Consider the following 14,836-nt stretch of genomic DNA (forward strand, 5'->3'; position numbering starts at 1 on the left):
CCAGCTTTAGTGTTAATGTGGAAACAAAAAAAATCTTTTCTTTGTTAGTGGGAATGTAAATTAGAATAAACGTAATGGAAAACAGTATATAGATTCTCAAAGGATTAAAAATAGACTACTGTTTTATTCAGAAATCACATATCTAAAAAATAAAATCAATATTTTGAAGAGATATCTGTGTTTATTGTAACATTAGTCCAATAAAGAAGAAACAGAGTTATACTAAGTGTCCCTCAATAGAAGAATGAATTAAGAGAATATGGTATATATACAAAATGTATTACTAGTCAGTCTTAAAACATGAAGAAATCCTACAATTTTCAAATAATGGGTAAACATGAATGATATTTTTCTAAATGACATGAGCCAGGCATACAAAGACAATTATTGCATGATCTCACATGTTGCAACAGATTGAATGCATTCTACTAAGTTTCAGTATTGAAAACTTATTACTCAACATATCAGTGTCTAAGGGTGGGACTATTAAGAGGTGAATAACTCATGACAAAGTAAGTTTGTTATTATAAATTTGGATAGTGCTGCCCATGCTTATGGAGGGTCTCCATTTTACTTGGCTATCCCACATGCCAATCATTCCTAGACACACCTTCATTGACACATCCAGAACCTATCAACATATCATTGCCATCTCTTGTTCCAATCAAGTTGAAAATTCAAATAAACCATTATAACCCTTGTCAACTTGATATCCAAATATCACTCTTTACATCATACTTAATCTCCAAATAAACACAGTACCGTTCCCGGGTTTCGGCACCACTTGTCGCGACCCCTTGCCCGCAAGGAAGATGCAACTCAGGAATCTTCTTTCAGCAGTTTATTCAGGCCCTTGATATTTCTTCTTCTCCCTCTCGGATGCCCCTCCCAGCCTTAATAAAGCATCTCAAGCCCCAATGCGAAGCTGCCACGTGGAGCTTTCTCATAGGGTGGTGAAAAACCATGCGCCAACTCTCCCAAATAAGGAGTTGTTTGTCACAGACCACAGCGGAGCCAGCGCCATCTTGTAATGGCAACCATAGTCTGCAGAAACGGCAGAAGTGGCTCACCACACAAGGTCATAATTTCAATTAACATAACTATCCTTCCTACAACCGAATGCACTAGTTCTTTCCACAAAATAAAAGAAAAAACAAAATCATTACTGATATTAAGTCAATTAACATTACATTATGTGATGAATAACAGGAGAGTAACACACATTTCCTCTTAATGCATCTATAAGTATGCCCACACATATTCTTAATGGAATAGGGAAGAATTATCAATGGCAATTACAATCCTTGTTTCTGTAACTGGTCACATGGCCATAGTTGGTATTTATGACTACCTCCTTCTACTACCTATTTTGTATTTCCTCTACCTTCAACATGCACCTCAGCAGGTCTTGGCTCTTTACCTGGAGTGGAGACTCACACCTTCATTCCTGAAGGGTTTGAGACATTTGTTGTCTTGCCAGGATTGGGTTGTCATAGTTTCCCATTGACCTTAATAACAGAACGGGTTAATACCAAGAGACTCCCTAAGGGATCACCTGCACTCCAGGAATATCCTTTCTTACCTCCATCACCCTTGGTAATCTGGATCAACGATCCCTGCCATCACCATAACTCCTTTATTAGCATCTTGACTCAGAGGCATGAAGAGCCCAAAGTGACCAGGGGGAAGCCTTAACTTCCAGTTTAATAAAATTATTGTTATCTCCAGTCAGAAGCATTCCTCCTTCTGGGATTAAGATTTCTAGGCCTGAAGAACATAAAATTGTAGAGACAGAAGAAAAACTGTTCTAGTGGGTTACTAGGGGTAACGGTGAGTGGTACCATTCCTGTCTTCACCCTTTGGTTCCTAGAACCATGAATTCTAGCAATAGGACCATATGGTGGATGCTGATTCAGAGTACAAACATCCTTCTGAAGAACCTTGCCCAAACCCTGGAATGTCTTGCCACCTAGCTGGTACTGTAACTGCATCTTCAAGAGTCCATTCTAACATTCTATGAAACCAGCTGCTTCAGGATAATGGGGAACATGGTAAGACCACTGAATCCCCTGAACATGAGACTATTGCCTCACTTCTTTGGCTGTGAAGTGAATTCCTTGGTCTGACGCAATGCTGTGCAGAACACTATGATGGTGGATAAGGCATTCTGTAAGTCCACAGTTGATTTTTGGCTGAAGCACCGTGTGCAGGGAAAGTAAATCCATACCAGAATAAGTGTCTATTCTAGTAAGCATAAACTGCTGCTCCTTCCATTGATGGAAGTCATCCAATATAATCAAACTGCCACTGGGTTGCTGGCTGATCTCCCCAGAGAATGATGCCATATTGGGGGCTTAATGTTGACCTCTGCTGCTGGCAAATTGGAGACTCAGCAGTGGCTATAGCCAGGTCAGCCTTGGTGAGTGAAAGTCCATGCTGCTGAACCCATGCATAATCTTCATCCTTGCCACCAAGACCTTTTTCCTTTTACACGAACCTGTTGGGCAATGACAGAGATAGATGGGGAAGAGGTTGACTGCTATCCACAGATGGGGTTATTCTATCTACCTGATTATTAATATCCTCCTCTGCTAAAGTCACCATGTGGTGGGCGTTTACATGAAACACAAATATCTTTACATCCTTTGTCCATTTGGAGATGTCTATCTACATGCATCTTCCCCAAATATTCTTGTTGCCAATTCTCCAATTATGTTTTTTTCCAGTTCCCTCACCAGCTAGCCAAACTGTTGGCTATGGATCATGAATTCGTGTACAGTTGCACATTTGGCCATTTTTCCTTCTAGGCAAAATGCACAACCTAATGTATTGCCCCAAATTCTTCCCATTGTGAAGATTTTCCTTCACCACTCTCCTTCAGGGTTGTTCTAGAAAGGGCCACCAGTGCTTCAGCTGTTCACTTCTGGGTGGTACCTGCATATTGTGCAGAACCATCCCTGAACCAGGCCTAGTCTTCTCCTTCTCTGTTAATTGATCATAAGGTACACCCCATGAAGCCATAGGTTCATGCTGAGGAGCAGAAAGTACTGCAGCAGGAGTAGGAACCATGGGCAATTGGACCACTTCTTCATGCAACCTACTTGTACCTTCAGGTCCATGCCTGATCACATATGTACCAATTCCACTCGATAGTGTTGCTGCACAAGTCCAGGTTTATGGCTTGGTGGGAAGATAACACCCAGTATATAATAAGCAGCTCTAGTCACACAGTAACCTGGAGGCCCTTAGTTAAGCATTCAATTTTCACTAAGGCCCAATAGCAGTCCAAGACGTGTTTCTTAAAGGAAGAGCAGTTGACCCAGGGCCTTGCACCAAAATCCCACTTGCCTTCTCTGATTCACCAATCAGGGCCTGCCCAAGGCTCTGGACAGTTTCTATATCTGCCATTGACACTTCAAAAACCATTAGATCTGCTGGGTTAGATGGCTCAAGTGGCAGAGCAGCCTGCCCAGCAGCCTGCACCTGTTGCAGAGCCTTCTCCTCTTTTGACTCCACTCAAAACAAGAAGCTTTTCTAGTCATCTGGTATATGGGCTCAAGTAACACAACCAGGTGAGGAATGTGCTGCCTCTAAAATCCAAGTAGGCCCACCAGGTGTTGTACTTCTTTCTGAAGTGAAGAGGCCAGATGCAACACCTTATTCTTCACCTTTGAAGGAATACCTCAGCAGGTTCCACACCACTGGATTCCTAGAAATTTTATTGAAGTCCCTTGAATTTTAGTGGTATTTATTTCCCATCCTCTGATATGCAAATGCTCCACTAGCAAGTTCAAAGTGGTTGCTACCTCCTGCTCAGTTGGTCCAATACACATAATGTCATGGATATAATAGATCAGTGTGGAAGAGAAATGCAATCAAAGTCTTTGCAAACTCAGCTGTGACACAGTGCTGAACAGTTGACATACCCCTGAGACAGTTGACATACCCCTGAGGAAGAACAGTAAAGGTATATTGCTGGCCTTGCCAGTTAAAGGTAAATTGTTTCTGGTGGTCCTTATGCACTGGGATGGAGGAAAAAACATTTTCCAAATCAATAGCCATATACTACGTACAAGGAGATGTATTAATCTACTCAAGCAAATAAACCATATCTGGTACAGCAGCTACAATTGGAGTTACCAGCTGATTAAGCTTATAATAATCAACTGTCATTCTCCAAGACCCATCTCTCTTCTCCAAAGGCCAAAAGGGAGTTAAATTGTGATGTGGGAATCACTACCCCTGCATCCTTCAAGTCCTTGATGGTGGCACTAATCTCTGCAATCCTTCCATGAATGCAGTACTGCTTTTGATTCACTATTTTCCCAGGTATAGGCAATGCCAGAGGCTTCCATTTAGCTTTTCTCACCATAATAGCCTTCACTCCACAGGTTAGAGAACCAAGTTTTGCCAAGTACTAAGTATATCCCAATTATACATTCTGGGACTGGGGAAATAACCACTGAGTGAGTTCAGGGGCCTGCTGGACCCAATGTGAGTTGGAACTTAGCCCAAACTCTATTGATCACCTGACCTCCATAAGTCAGTAATTTTACTGAAGGGCCTCAGTGATAGTTTGGGTCTCCTGGAATAAATGTCCATTCAGAGCCTATGTCTAATAGTTCCTGAATGGTCTATTCATTATTTCCTTTTCCCCAATGAACAGTTACCCTGGTAAAAGATCTTAGGTCCTTTGGGGGACGAATGGGAGAAAGATTAACAGTAAAGAGTTTTAATAGTATCTCAGGGTCCTTCTTCAAGAGGACCTGGCCTCTCCTCATGCAAGGGGTTCCATATCTGTAAATTGATTCAAATCTGGAAAGTGGTTGAGGGCCCATGATTCTCTGGCATTATGATCTGGGGCAGACTTTTGTACATTTGCCGTGGAATTTTTATACTTATATATGTCAAGTAATTTTTATACTTATATATGTCAAGTAATTTGGTGGGTTTCCCATCTATTTGGCTTCTAGAAAAAACATGATTAATTAGTCAATGCGAGAAATCAACACAAGTCAGAACATTGTGCCCATTTCTTCCCCTTTACTGTTCATTATAGTAACTATAACCACTCAGTCTTTGGTAATTGAGAGCTATCATTTGGTCTCTTCTGCCCTGAGATTTAATCATCCTCATCACATTTAAGTCTTCCAATTGATTGACCGTTGCTCTCACAGTAAGATCTGGCATACAAAGAAAAACAATACAGCTCTTCAAGGATGCAGGTACTCCCCTCAGATTTGTTTCTTAATTTTGGTGAAGCGCACACCTTCTGGACCCTGCAAATATGAAGGAGAAGGTCGTTTATAACAGATCCACTCCAGCATTCCAGTCTCTCTGAGCCTCTGAATTTCCCCATTAATAGTAAACCAAGGGATGTCAGGCATTTTCAGTTCATTTATAGTAGGCCATCTTTGGACCCATACTTCAGTCAACCAGCCAAACAAACTATTAATATCTTTTTTTTAACACTGTGAGCTATTACATTAAATCTAGAATCTATGCTTAATGGGCCAATATCAATAAATTCAGTCTGATCTGTTTCTTTCACCATTGTCCTACACCCTTAAAATTTATTTCCACAAGTGTTCCCCAGACCTCTATTTGTATGAATTAGAAAACTCAAGAAGTTCCTTTGGAGTCTAACATACCTACTTATGGGTCACACTCTGTACCTCACCTCTAGGGTCCTGCTTATATTTGGATATAATTATAGGCCTGGAGGCAAAAGTGAGTGGTGAGGGTGGGTCTTGAGGAGTATCAACATTTTTATTCTGAGCAACTGAATCACAGAAGGTTTTTACTGTTTCCATAAGCAAAAAAGGATTAGTTTCATCCAGGGAGGGTGGGGAGCCAATGCCACAGACACTGGGGAAAGGGATGCCTCAGTCACAGCTAAGGATAGGGACTCAACTTCTGCAAAATAAACTTATCAGAATATGGGAGTTCAATGGGAGTTCAATGATCCCAGCCTCTTCAGGTTCCTCCCATACATCACCATCCCAACTTGCAGAATCCCATTTTTTTTCCAAGCAGAGCCCTCACTTTAACCACAGATACCTTCCTAGGTTGAATTAAACTTTCTTCTTAATTCAGCAAATTGCAGGATAAGGGTTTGTGTTTGGTTTTTAGCAACCTCAGCCCTATGACTCCAAGAGAGAAGAATCTCCTTCAGAGCACACTTATCAGCTTTCAGATCACTTATGTACATCTGTAGCTGAGAAGCAGAATTTTTGTGCTCATCATTCTCCTTTGTTACTTTGTGCAGTGAAGCAACAAGCAACTAACCGACATCATCATATTTATTAGTTTTCCAGAACTGTTCAAAGTTATCGTGTATAAAGGCATTAAAGATCTTGCTTTTTACAAGTGGGGAATTGGGACATCAAATGCATTTATTTTATGAATCTCTTTAAACAGTTCACACTATGAATTATCAACACTCTTCATAGTGTTAGTAGGAGAGACTTTAGGTCTAATCAGTTTAGACTGCCAACTCCAGAACCCACAAAACCAACTAAGGAAATTCATCCTTACATTTTGTTTCTCCAGAGCCACTCCTGGTACCAATTTCTGTATTAGTCAAGGTTCTCTAGAGGAACAGAATCAACAGAAAGTATAATTATAAAAAGGGGACTTATTAAGTTGACATATGAAACCAGTAGCTGGATAGTTCAAAATGGCTGTCTGTAAGCTGGAGAGTTGGAAGAACCAACATCTGCCCATTCCAAGAGGCTAAAGCCTCAGAACAAGAGGGATCAATGGTTGATCTGAGACTGAATGTTTCTGGAAATTCCCTGGACAATCTCTAGAGAGTCCACATTGGAAGAGCAAAGAAGTGAGAACCTGTTCAAGAAGAATCAAGCTTGCATCTGCTGCTACATCTTTGTTCTTCTAACTTTTTTTCCATCCAAGCCATCATCCTATTGGATAGTGCTGCCCATGCTTAGGGAGGGTCTCCATTTCAGTTGGCTAACCCACATGACAATCATCCCTAGGCACACCCTCATTGACAAACCCAGAAGCCTCTTAATCATTGGAATCTCTTAAACCAATCAAGTTGACAATTCAAATTAACCATTATAATAGGTACAATTAGAATGCTGGTAAAATGGGTGGTAAAGGCCACTTTGACAGGTCTGAGATGGAAGTGAAGAAAAAGTTACTGGGAACTGCAGTAAATTTCATGATTGTTAAATGGTTGAAAGAATCTGGCAGAGTTGTGCTCATGGACTTTGGGAAGGCAGGTACCAGTGATGCATAAAAATGTCTTATTGAAGAAATATCCAAGCAGGAAAGTATTCAAGGTACTGAATGACTCACTTTTACTGCTTTCAGAAGATGAGTAAAAAGAAAAATATTTTAAACTTGATATTTATAATTAAGTGGGAAGCACAGTAGAATGATTTGGAAAACTCTGAGCATAGTCTTCCAGGGAATGAAAAAGCATGTTTCAGAGAAAATTCAAAGATTGTGCCCAAGCAACCATTTGGTAAAGAGGCCATATACACAGAAGGAAGCCAGATGCTGTTTATCAAGACAATTGGAGAATGACTCAAAAGGCATTTCAGAGATGTAGGAATAAGGCAAACTAAGACCTAGAAATCCAGGTTTGCAGAAGGCATTTCTGTGAACTTGGCTTCTGCTGCTCAGGCTGCCTCAGGACTTTGCTCACCACATTCCAGCCTACCGTTTCTTGGCTGCCCCAGCTATGAATATTGTGCTGTCACACAACAGCATAAACTGTAAGCCTAGATGATGCCAACTTGGTGTTGGCTCTGTAAGTACACAGATTGTGTAGGTAATGGGGACATGATGGGCTTTATCTAGATTTCAAGTGATGTATCTAATAGCCTGGACACCTGGGAAAATACTTGTCACACAAGGAGAGCCACCACAAAGAGCCCCTACTGGGATAACCAATGTGCAGTGGAGACAGAAGAGTAAAGTCACTGGTAGAGTTCCCACTAGATAAATTCTCAGTGGAACGTTGGGGTGGCATAGCACTTGAGACCTCAGAACTGTGGGTTAACCTGTATTTAACTCCAGCCTGGGTAAGTGGCAGCCATGAGACCAACTTGTGGGAGCTGCTAGGAGGGCAGAGCCCAGCAAAGCTAACATTCTGGGACTGCCCATGACCTTGGGTGCCCAGTCTTCCCACACTGTTGTGCCTAGAATATGGGACATAGAGTCAAAAAAGACTGCCCTACCTCTTTAAGACTTAATGTTGTTTTTACTGTGGGGTTTAGAACTCATTTGGGAGGAGTTGCCTCCTTTTTCCTTATTTTTCCCTTTTGTAATAAGAATGCCTATCTCATAGCCATTCCACTGCTGCACTTCAGAAGCATGAGACTTGTACATTCCATGGACTTGGCTAGAGAGGAATTTGCTTTGGGATGAATCTTGCCTCAGTTCTCACCAATATCTGATTCTGATGAGACTCCAGACTTTGAATTTTTTAGTTGGGACTAGAATGAATCAAGACCATTGTATTCTAAATTTTGAATACAATGAATACATTTAGTGTATAGAAGTACACCAGATGAATTTCATGGTAGTTTTTTTTCTATTTCTATGAGGAATGTCATTAGAATTTTGATCACAATTGCATTAAACCTGTATAGTGCTTTTTGGAAGTATGGTCACTTTGATGATATTAATTCTGTCTATCCAAGAGCAAGGTAGATTTTTTCCATCTTCTAAGGTCTTCTTTGATTTCTTTATTTAGGGTTCTGTAATTTTCATTATATAGATCTCTCACCTCTTTCTTCTGCTATAGTGAAGCAGGTGTCATCATTATACCAAACCTTAAACTATACTACAGAGCAATAGTAACAAAAACAGCATGGTATTGGCACCAAAACAGATTGGTAGACCAATGGTACACAATGGATGACACAGAGACTACCCACAAAACTACAATTATCTTACATTAGACAAAGGCACCAAAAACATGCATTGGAGAAAAGATAACCTCTTCAACAAATGGTGCTGGGAAAAATAGAAATTCATATGCAACAAAATGAAATTAAACCCCTATCTCTTACCATGCACAAAACTTAACTCAAATCCCTCAAAGGGGATTACAGAACTAGGAATTAAACCAGAGACTCTGCATCTAATAGAAGAAAAAGTAGGCCCTAATCTCCATCACGTGAGATTAGGCCCCAATTTCCTTAATAAGACTACTGTGGCACAAGAATTAAAATCAAGAATCAATAAATGGGATGGATTCAAACTAAAAAGTTTCTTCTCAGCAAAAGAAACAACCTGTGAGGTTAATAGAGCTCCTACATCTTGGGAGCAAATCTTTACTCCTCGTACATCAGATAGAGCACTAATCTATAGGTTATATAAAGAATTCAAAAATCTAAGCACCAACAAAACAAATAACCAAATCAAAATGAGCCAAGGACCTGAACAGATACTTCTCAGAAGATGGTATACAACCAATTAACAAATACATGAAAAAATGTTCATCATCACTACCAATTAGAGAAAAGCAAATTAAAACCACTCTAAGATATCATCTCACTCCAGTCAGAATAGCAGCTAGTATGAAGACAAACAACAATAAGTGTTGGCAAGGACGTAGGGGAAAGGTATACTCATACACTGATGGTGGGACTGCACATTGTTGCAGCCAAGATGGAAAACAGTATGGAGATTTCTTGGAAAATTGAGAATGAAACCACCATTGGATCAAGCTATCCCTCTCCTTGGTCTATACCCAAAGGACTTAAAAACAGCATACTACATGGACACAGCCACATCAATATATATAGCAGCACAATTCACAAAAGCTAAACTGTGGAACCAACCTAGATGCCCTTCAATAGATAAATAGATAAAAAAATGTGGCATATATACCCAATGGAATATTATTTAGCAATAAAATCATGGCAGTTGCATTAATCCATTCATGAGGGAAAAACTCCTTAAGCTAATCATTCCTACCTCTCAATATTGATGGAGTTAGAGAAGATAATGTTAAGTGAAGTTAGCTAATCCCAAAAAATGAAGTGCTGAATGTTTTCTCTCATATAAGGAGGCTGATTCATAGTGGGATAAGGAGTGGAAGCATGGGAGGAATAGACAAACTCTAGATAGGGAAGAGGAGTTGGAGGGAAAGGGAGGAGGCATAGGATAATTAATGATGGTGGAATGTGATGATCATTACTATCCAAAGTACATGTATGAAGACACGATTTGGTGTGAATATACTATGTATACAACCAGATATATGAAAAATGTGTTCTAAATATGTAATAAGAATTGTAATGCATTTTGCTGTCATGTATATAAAATTACATTTTAAAAAAAGAAGTACACCAATTTGCAGAGTCAGGAGAGGAATACTGTGGTTTGAACGTGTCCTACCCGAAGTTCATGTGTTAGTAAATCCCCAGTGCAACAATATTCAGAGGTAGGAATGATTAACTCAAGAGGATTTTCCCTCATGAATGGATTAATGACAAATATCATAATAGTTGTCCAATGACTCCAGAGTAAAAGAATGAATTTTGGTCTTCCTTTCTCTTCTCTGTATGTCCTTTTTCCTTTCCGTCTTCCAAAAAAGGCCTTTGGTATATACTGGTCCCTCCATCTGGGAAACTATAAGAAATAAATCTAGGTTCTTCATAAACTACCCAGTCTTGTGTATTCTATTATAGTAGCACAAAACAAACTATGACATATGTGGAATTTTAATAGTTATGCTAATACAAAAGAGTAGAATGGTGTTTACCAGGTATTTTGATGAGAGGAAGGAGGAAGGAAGACTGGAGAGCTGTTGATAAAAAGTAGAAATTTCATGAATTTTCAAAATTTAAATGTTTTGGAGCTCTATTACATAGCATAATGAACAATATATTATATATTTAAAATTACATGAAGTTAAAAAATGTTGTCACCTACCAAAAAAACAAAACAAAAAACCCAAAAAAACAAAACACTAAGTTGTGAGGTGATGGATATATCAATTACCTTCATTTAGTCATTCCTCAATACTACATATTTCAAACCCACTAGAATATAGCATAAGCATATGTGTAATTTTCATTGTCAATTAAAATAATAAATTTAAAAGTATTATCTCGCCCATATCCTGCAAGGGCAATGGAATTTGGGTTTCCTCCAGATGATGCAGGCTGGCTGCAAAATAAAGCAAAGCAAAGACAAGACAGTGAGGAAACCACACTACACAGGAAGTAATTTTGAAAAGTGAGGGTGGGACTGTTGTAATGACATCAGAGGTCCAGCTTCCAGACTGGAAAGAGTGAGCAATCCCGTGTTTGGTTTATTTATACAAGGGAACTTCGAAAGTTTTCTAAAGAATGTTTTTCTCCAAATAAGGCAGGAGTTGGGCTGTCCAAACCCAATGGGTTATGCCTAATTCCAGAGCTACATGAGCTGTCCCATGGTAGACTGAGGGCAGAGATCTCATGCCTTGGGGCCTTGGACAGTCTACACACAGGAATGTCAGGATCATTCCTAAGGGGATATCTAAGTCCCTCACGGCTCAGTACTGAGTAAAAGACCACTCAAGTAGCTACACGGGTGGCACACCACAGGATTAAAATAATACAAAATATATTCTCAAAAGAATATAAAATTAAATTAGAAATCAACCACAGGAAAGAAAACCTAGGGATTACAACATTTGTAAATTAAGTAAACATGTCTAAATAAATATATATTATGAATGTTTTAAGCCATAAGTTATTTATAGATATATAAATATATATGTATACATATTCATATTATATATATATTTATTTAAATATATATAATATATATTATACGTACATATATATACATATTCATAATATATATATGTATTTCATATATATATATTCATTATATATATATATATATATATATATATATATTATATATATATATAGTCCTTAACTATAAAACTAGGATGCTGTACAAAAAAAAATAATTAGAAATATTCTAATTAAATCCTGAGCAAATTGTAAGATGTATTTAAGGAAATAAAATTGTTATTACTAGTACTATTTATTTTCAGTTTTTTTTTTTTTTTGTGTGTGTGTGAATGTGTGTGTGAGAAAGAGTGAGAGGGAGAGAGAAAGACATTTTTCACTTAAACACCACCTACTTAAAGCTGTATGGTTTCAGGATGTGTGTGAAGTTTATAAACTAGTATATCACTTAAGACTACTTTTAGAAAACTTTAGATGATACCTTTCACAAGAACTAGCAAGATAAAGTTTTAAATTAAGAAAAATATGAAATTAAAAATGTGTTTTAGACCATTTTGCCATTCTGTTTTCTAATTTTGAAAAACAACAGCAGTACTTTTCTGTGTGTTATCAGTAAAGACATTAAATAAATTTATATTAACCAACAATAAGATTTTTACAACATTCATTCTGAAGTTAACACACTGGATATTAGGAACATCTTTAAAAAATATAATCTGTGCGTTTTTCTTCTGCATCGATGAAAAGTGCTACAAAAATCTCTTACAAATAGATTTTGCTAACCCCAACCCTTTTTAGCATTTCCTCAGACTAATAGAAAGATCATGACATATTAACAGCAGTAATGAAAGATGACACTGAAAAATCTTTTAAATGTTAGTTAGTACCATTTAAAATTCATATCTAGAGGACAAGAGTAGGATTTCTGTTGGTTCTCCTTTTCATAAATCTACTATGTAAATGTGGTAGTATAACATTTTTATGGAAGACAAGTGTGCAATCTTATTTTAAATGCGTTCTCCTTAAAATAAATAAGGACACATGCTGAGAGTATGCAATTTCATCCATCATAATGCTCTTAAACTGCTTAAGAAGTAACTGTAGTACGAAATGTATGCTATGCTTTTGGCATTCGACTAAGTGATTCCTGACACAAAATATTCAGCTTTTCAATTAAACATACAACAGTTTTACAATAGAGTAAAGAGTACTTTGTAACTCTTATCTTATGTTTAGGAAGTTGAGATTATTTTAAGTGGTGCATATTTTTATTTCTGAAAGCAATTTTATTTCTGAATATAATTCTCCTGAGGGAAAAATAACAGTCAACTATGGGTTATTGATTAGTGTATTGACATTTGGATTTTTGTTTATATTAGAAGTAAGTCAATGTGAACATGTAATATAAGAACATTTGAAAAAGCCAAGTGGTTCCATACATCTTAAAGAGTAGTTATCATTTGATTATTAATAATATTAACTTTTAATAATTTAAAGTATGAACTAGGGAATACAAGATTAGGCTATGCCTGTCTTCTAGTTCAGTCAAGCAGGTCTCTTATTTATTCAAATATATGTATATGTACATATAGATAGAATATATCCTATAAAGGTGTAAAACCAGTTAAGAAGTAAACTCTATGAGGCCATGGAGTTGTTTTTTAATCTTTGCTTGCTGATGTAACTCCTACTCTATTGGCATTTCCTGGCCTTCTTCCCTCCTTTAACAGTCAGTATTTACCAAGTGCTAAGAACTGATCTTACAAGAGCATATAAGTATGAATAAAATGCATATCCTGTATTAAGAGCTTAAAGGAAATAATCAGATAAATTTGATATGTAGCAGATGTTATTTGTATCAGATTCACTGGGAATGTAAATGATAAGTTTTAAATGTGTGGGCCAAAGGAGGAATACCACAAGGCAGTGTAGAGGAGCTAACTTGCGTAATTTTCAGGTTTTCCTTAATTAAGTACACAAAATATAATTTGAATCTCTGTAAAAATATTTTTAGTGTTTACCGCAGATGTGTTAGTTCATAAACAAAATAAATTTTCTACCCATGACATACACTTTAATTTGCCTAAAATGAACACCATCAGTCAATTAGGTATCAGACAGGTAAAATAATTTGCAAGTAGAAAGCATATCACACAAAAAGTAGGAATAGAATTGATGTTTGAAAAATATGTTCAATTTCATGAAAGAAAACATTCTTAGTAATAGAATGTTTATTTTACTATTTATTTATTTAAGGTACCAGGGATTGAACCCAAGGGCACTTTACCACTGAGCCACATTCCAGACCATTTTATTTTTTATTTTGAGACAGGGTATTGCTAAGGTACTTTGAACTTGCAATCCTCCTGCCTCTATCGCTAGAGTCTCTGGGATTGTAGGCATGTGCCACCATGCCTGACAAGAATGTTTATTTATTTTACATTACTTATTATATTATAACATATATTTATATATGTTATAAGTGCCTAGTATAAGAGAGACAAGCATATTTTTGGAAAAATAGCTTGAATCAATGAACATCTGAGCTTTGTATAGAATACCTTTTAAAATACAGATATTCTAACTTAGGAGTGATACTTCCTAAATGTATTGTGGTTTTAAACAATCATCTTCTTTTCCAGTGGGTTTTAAAAAAAAAAAAAGTACACAGAGGTTCAGCTTTATTCACAAGAACAATTCTGATGCCTAGGTAGTTGATTTGCTGAAGGAACAAAATAATTTGGAAGATAAGCATCATGTTCTCATGTAATTTCCCTTACATCAGTCTCAGGTAGCACACTTACCCACTCATAGTCCTTATACCAAGTGTCATCTTGGACTGGAGTATCAATGAATTTGAACATTACTACTTCAAATCCTTTTTTGAACCAGTGTTGTTTGAAAGTTCCTTCAGGCTTCTTCAATTGTATAGCCTGATACAATAATTTATTGTTTTTCAAGGATAAGGAAAATTTTGTACTATAAACCTTACCCTCAATGAAAAGAATCTTTTATATTACAGCATGTCAATATCTTTAAATATACATATGTGGATTCTTACAGCATATGAAATTCACAAAAAGTACACGAATTAGGCCACATGGTAA

The 14,836-nt window shown here is 37.3% G+C and overlaps 1 pseudogene; it reads right to left on the bottom strand.

Moving 5' to 3' along the window:
* Positions 1 to 1,718: 1,718 nt before the first annotated feature.
* LOC124105252 (uncharacterized) lies at positions 1,719 to 14,593 on the bottom strand (annotated as a pseudogene).
* Positions 14,594 to 14,836: the final 243 nt, after the last annotated feature.

This window comes from Marmota monax, unplaced genomic scaffold (assembly GCF_021218885.2).
Source record: "Marmota monax isolate L192 unplaced genomic scaffold, Marmota_monax_Labrador192_F-V1.1 WCK01_AAM20220418_F8-fsc00104, whole genome shotgun sequence".
In the NCBI taxonomy this organism is placed as follows: Eukaryota; Metazoa; Chordata; class Mammalia; order Rodentia; family Sciuridae; genus Marmota; species Marmota monax.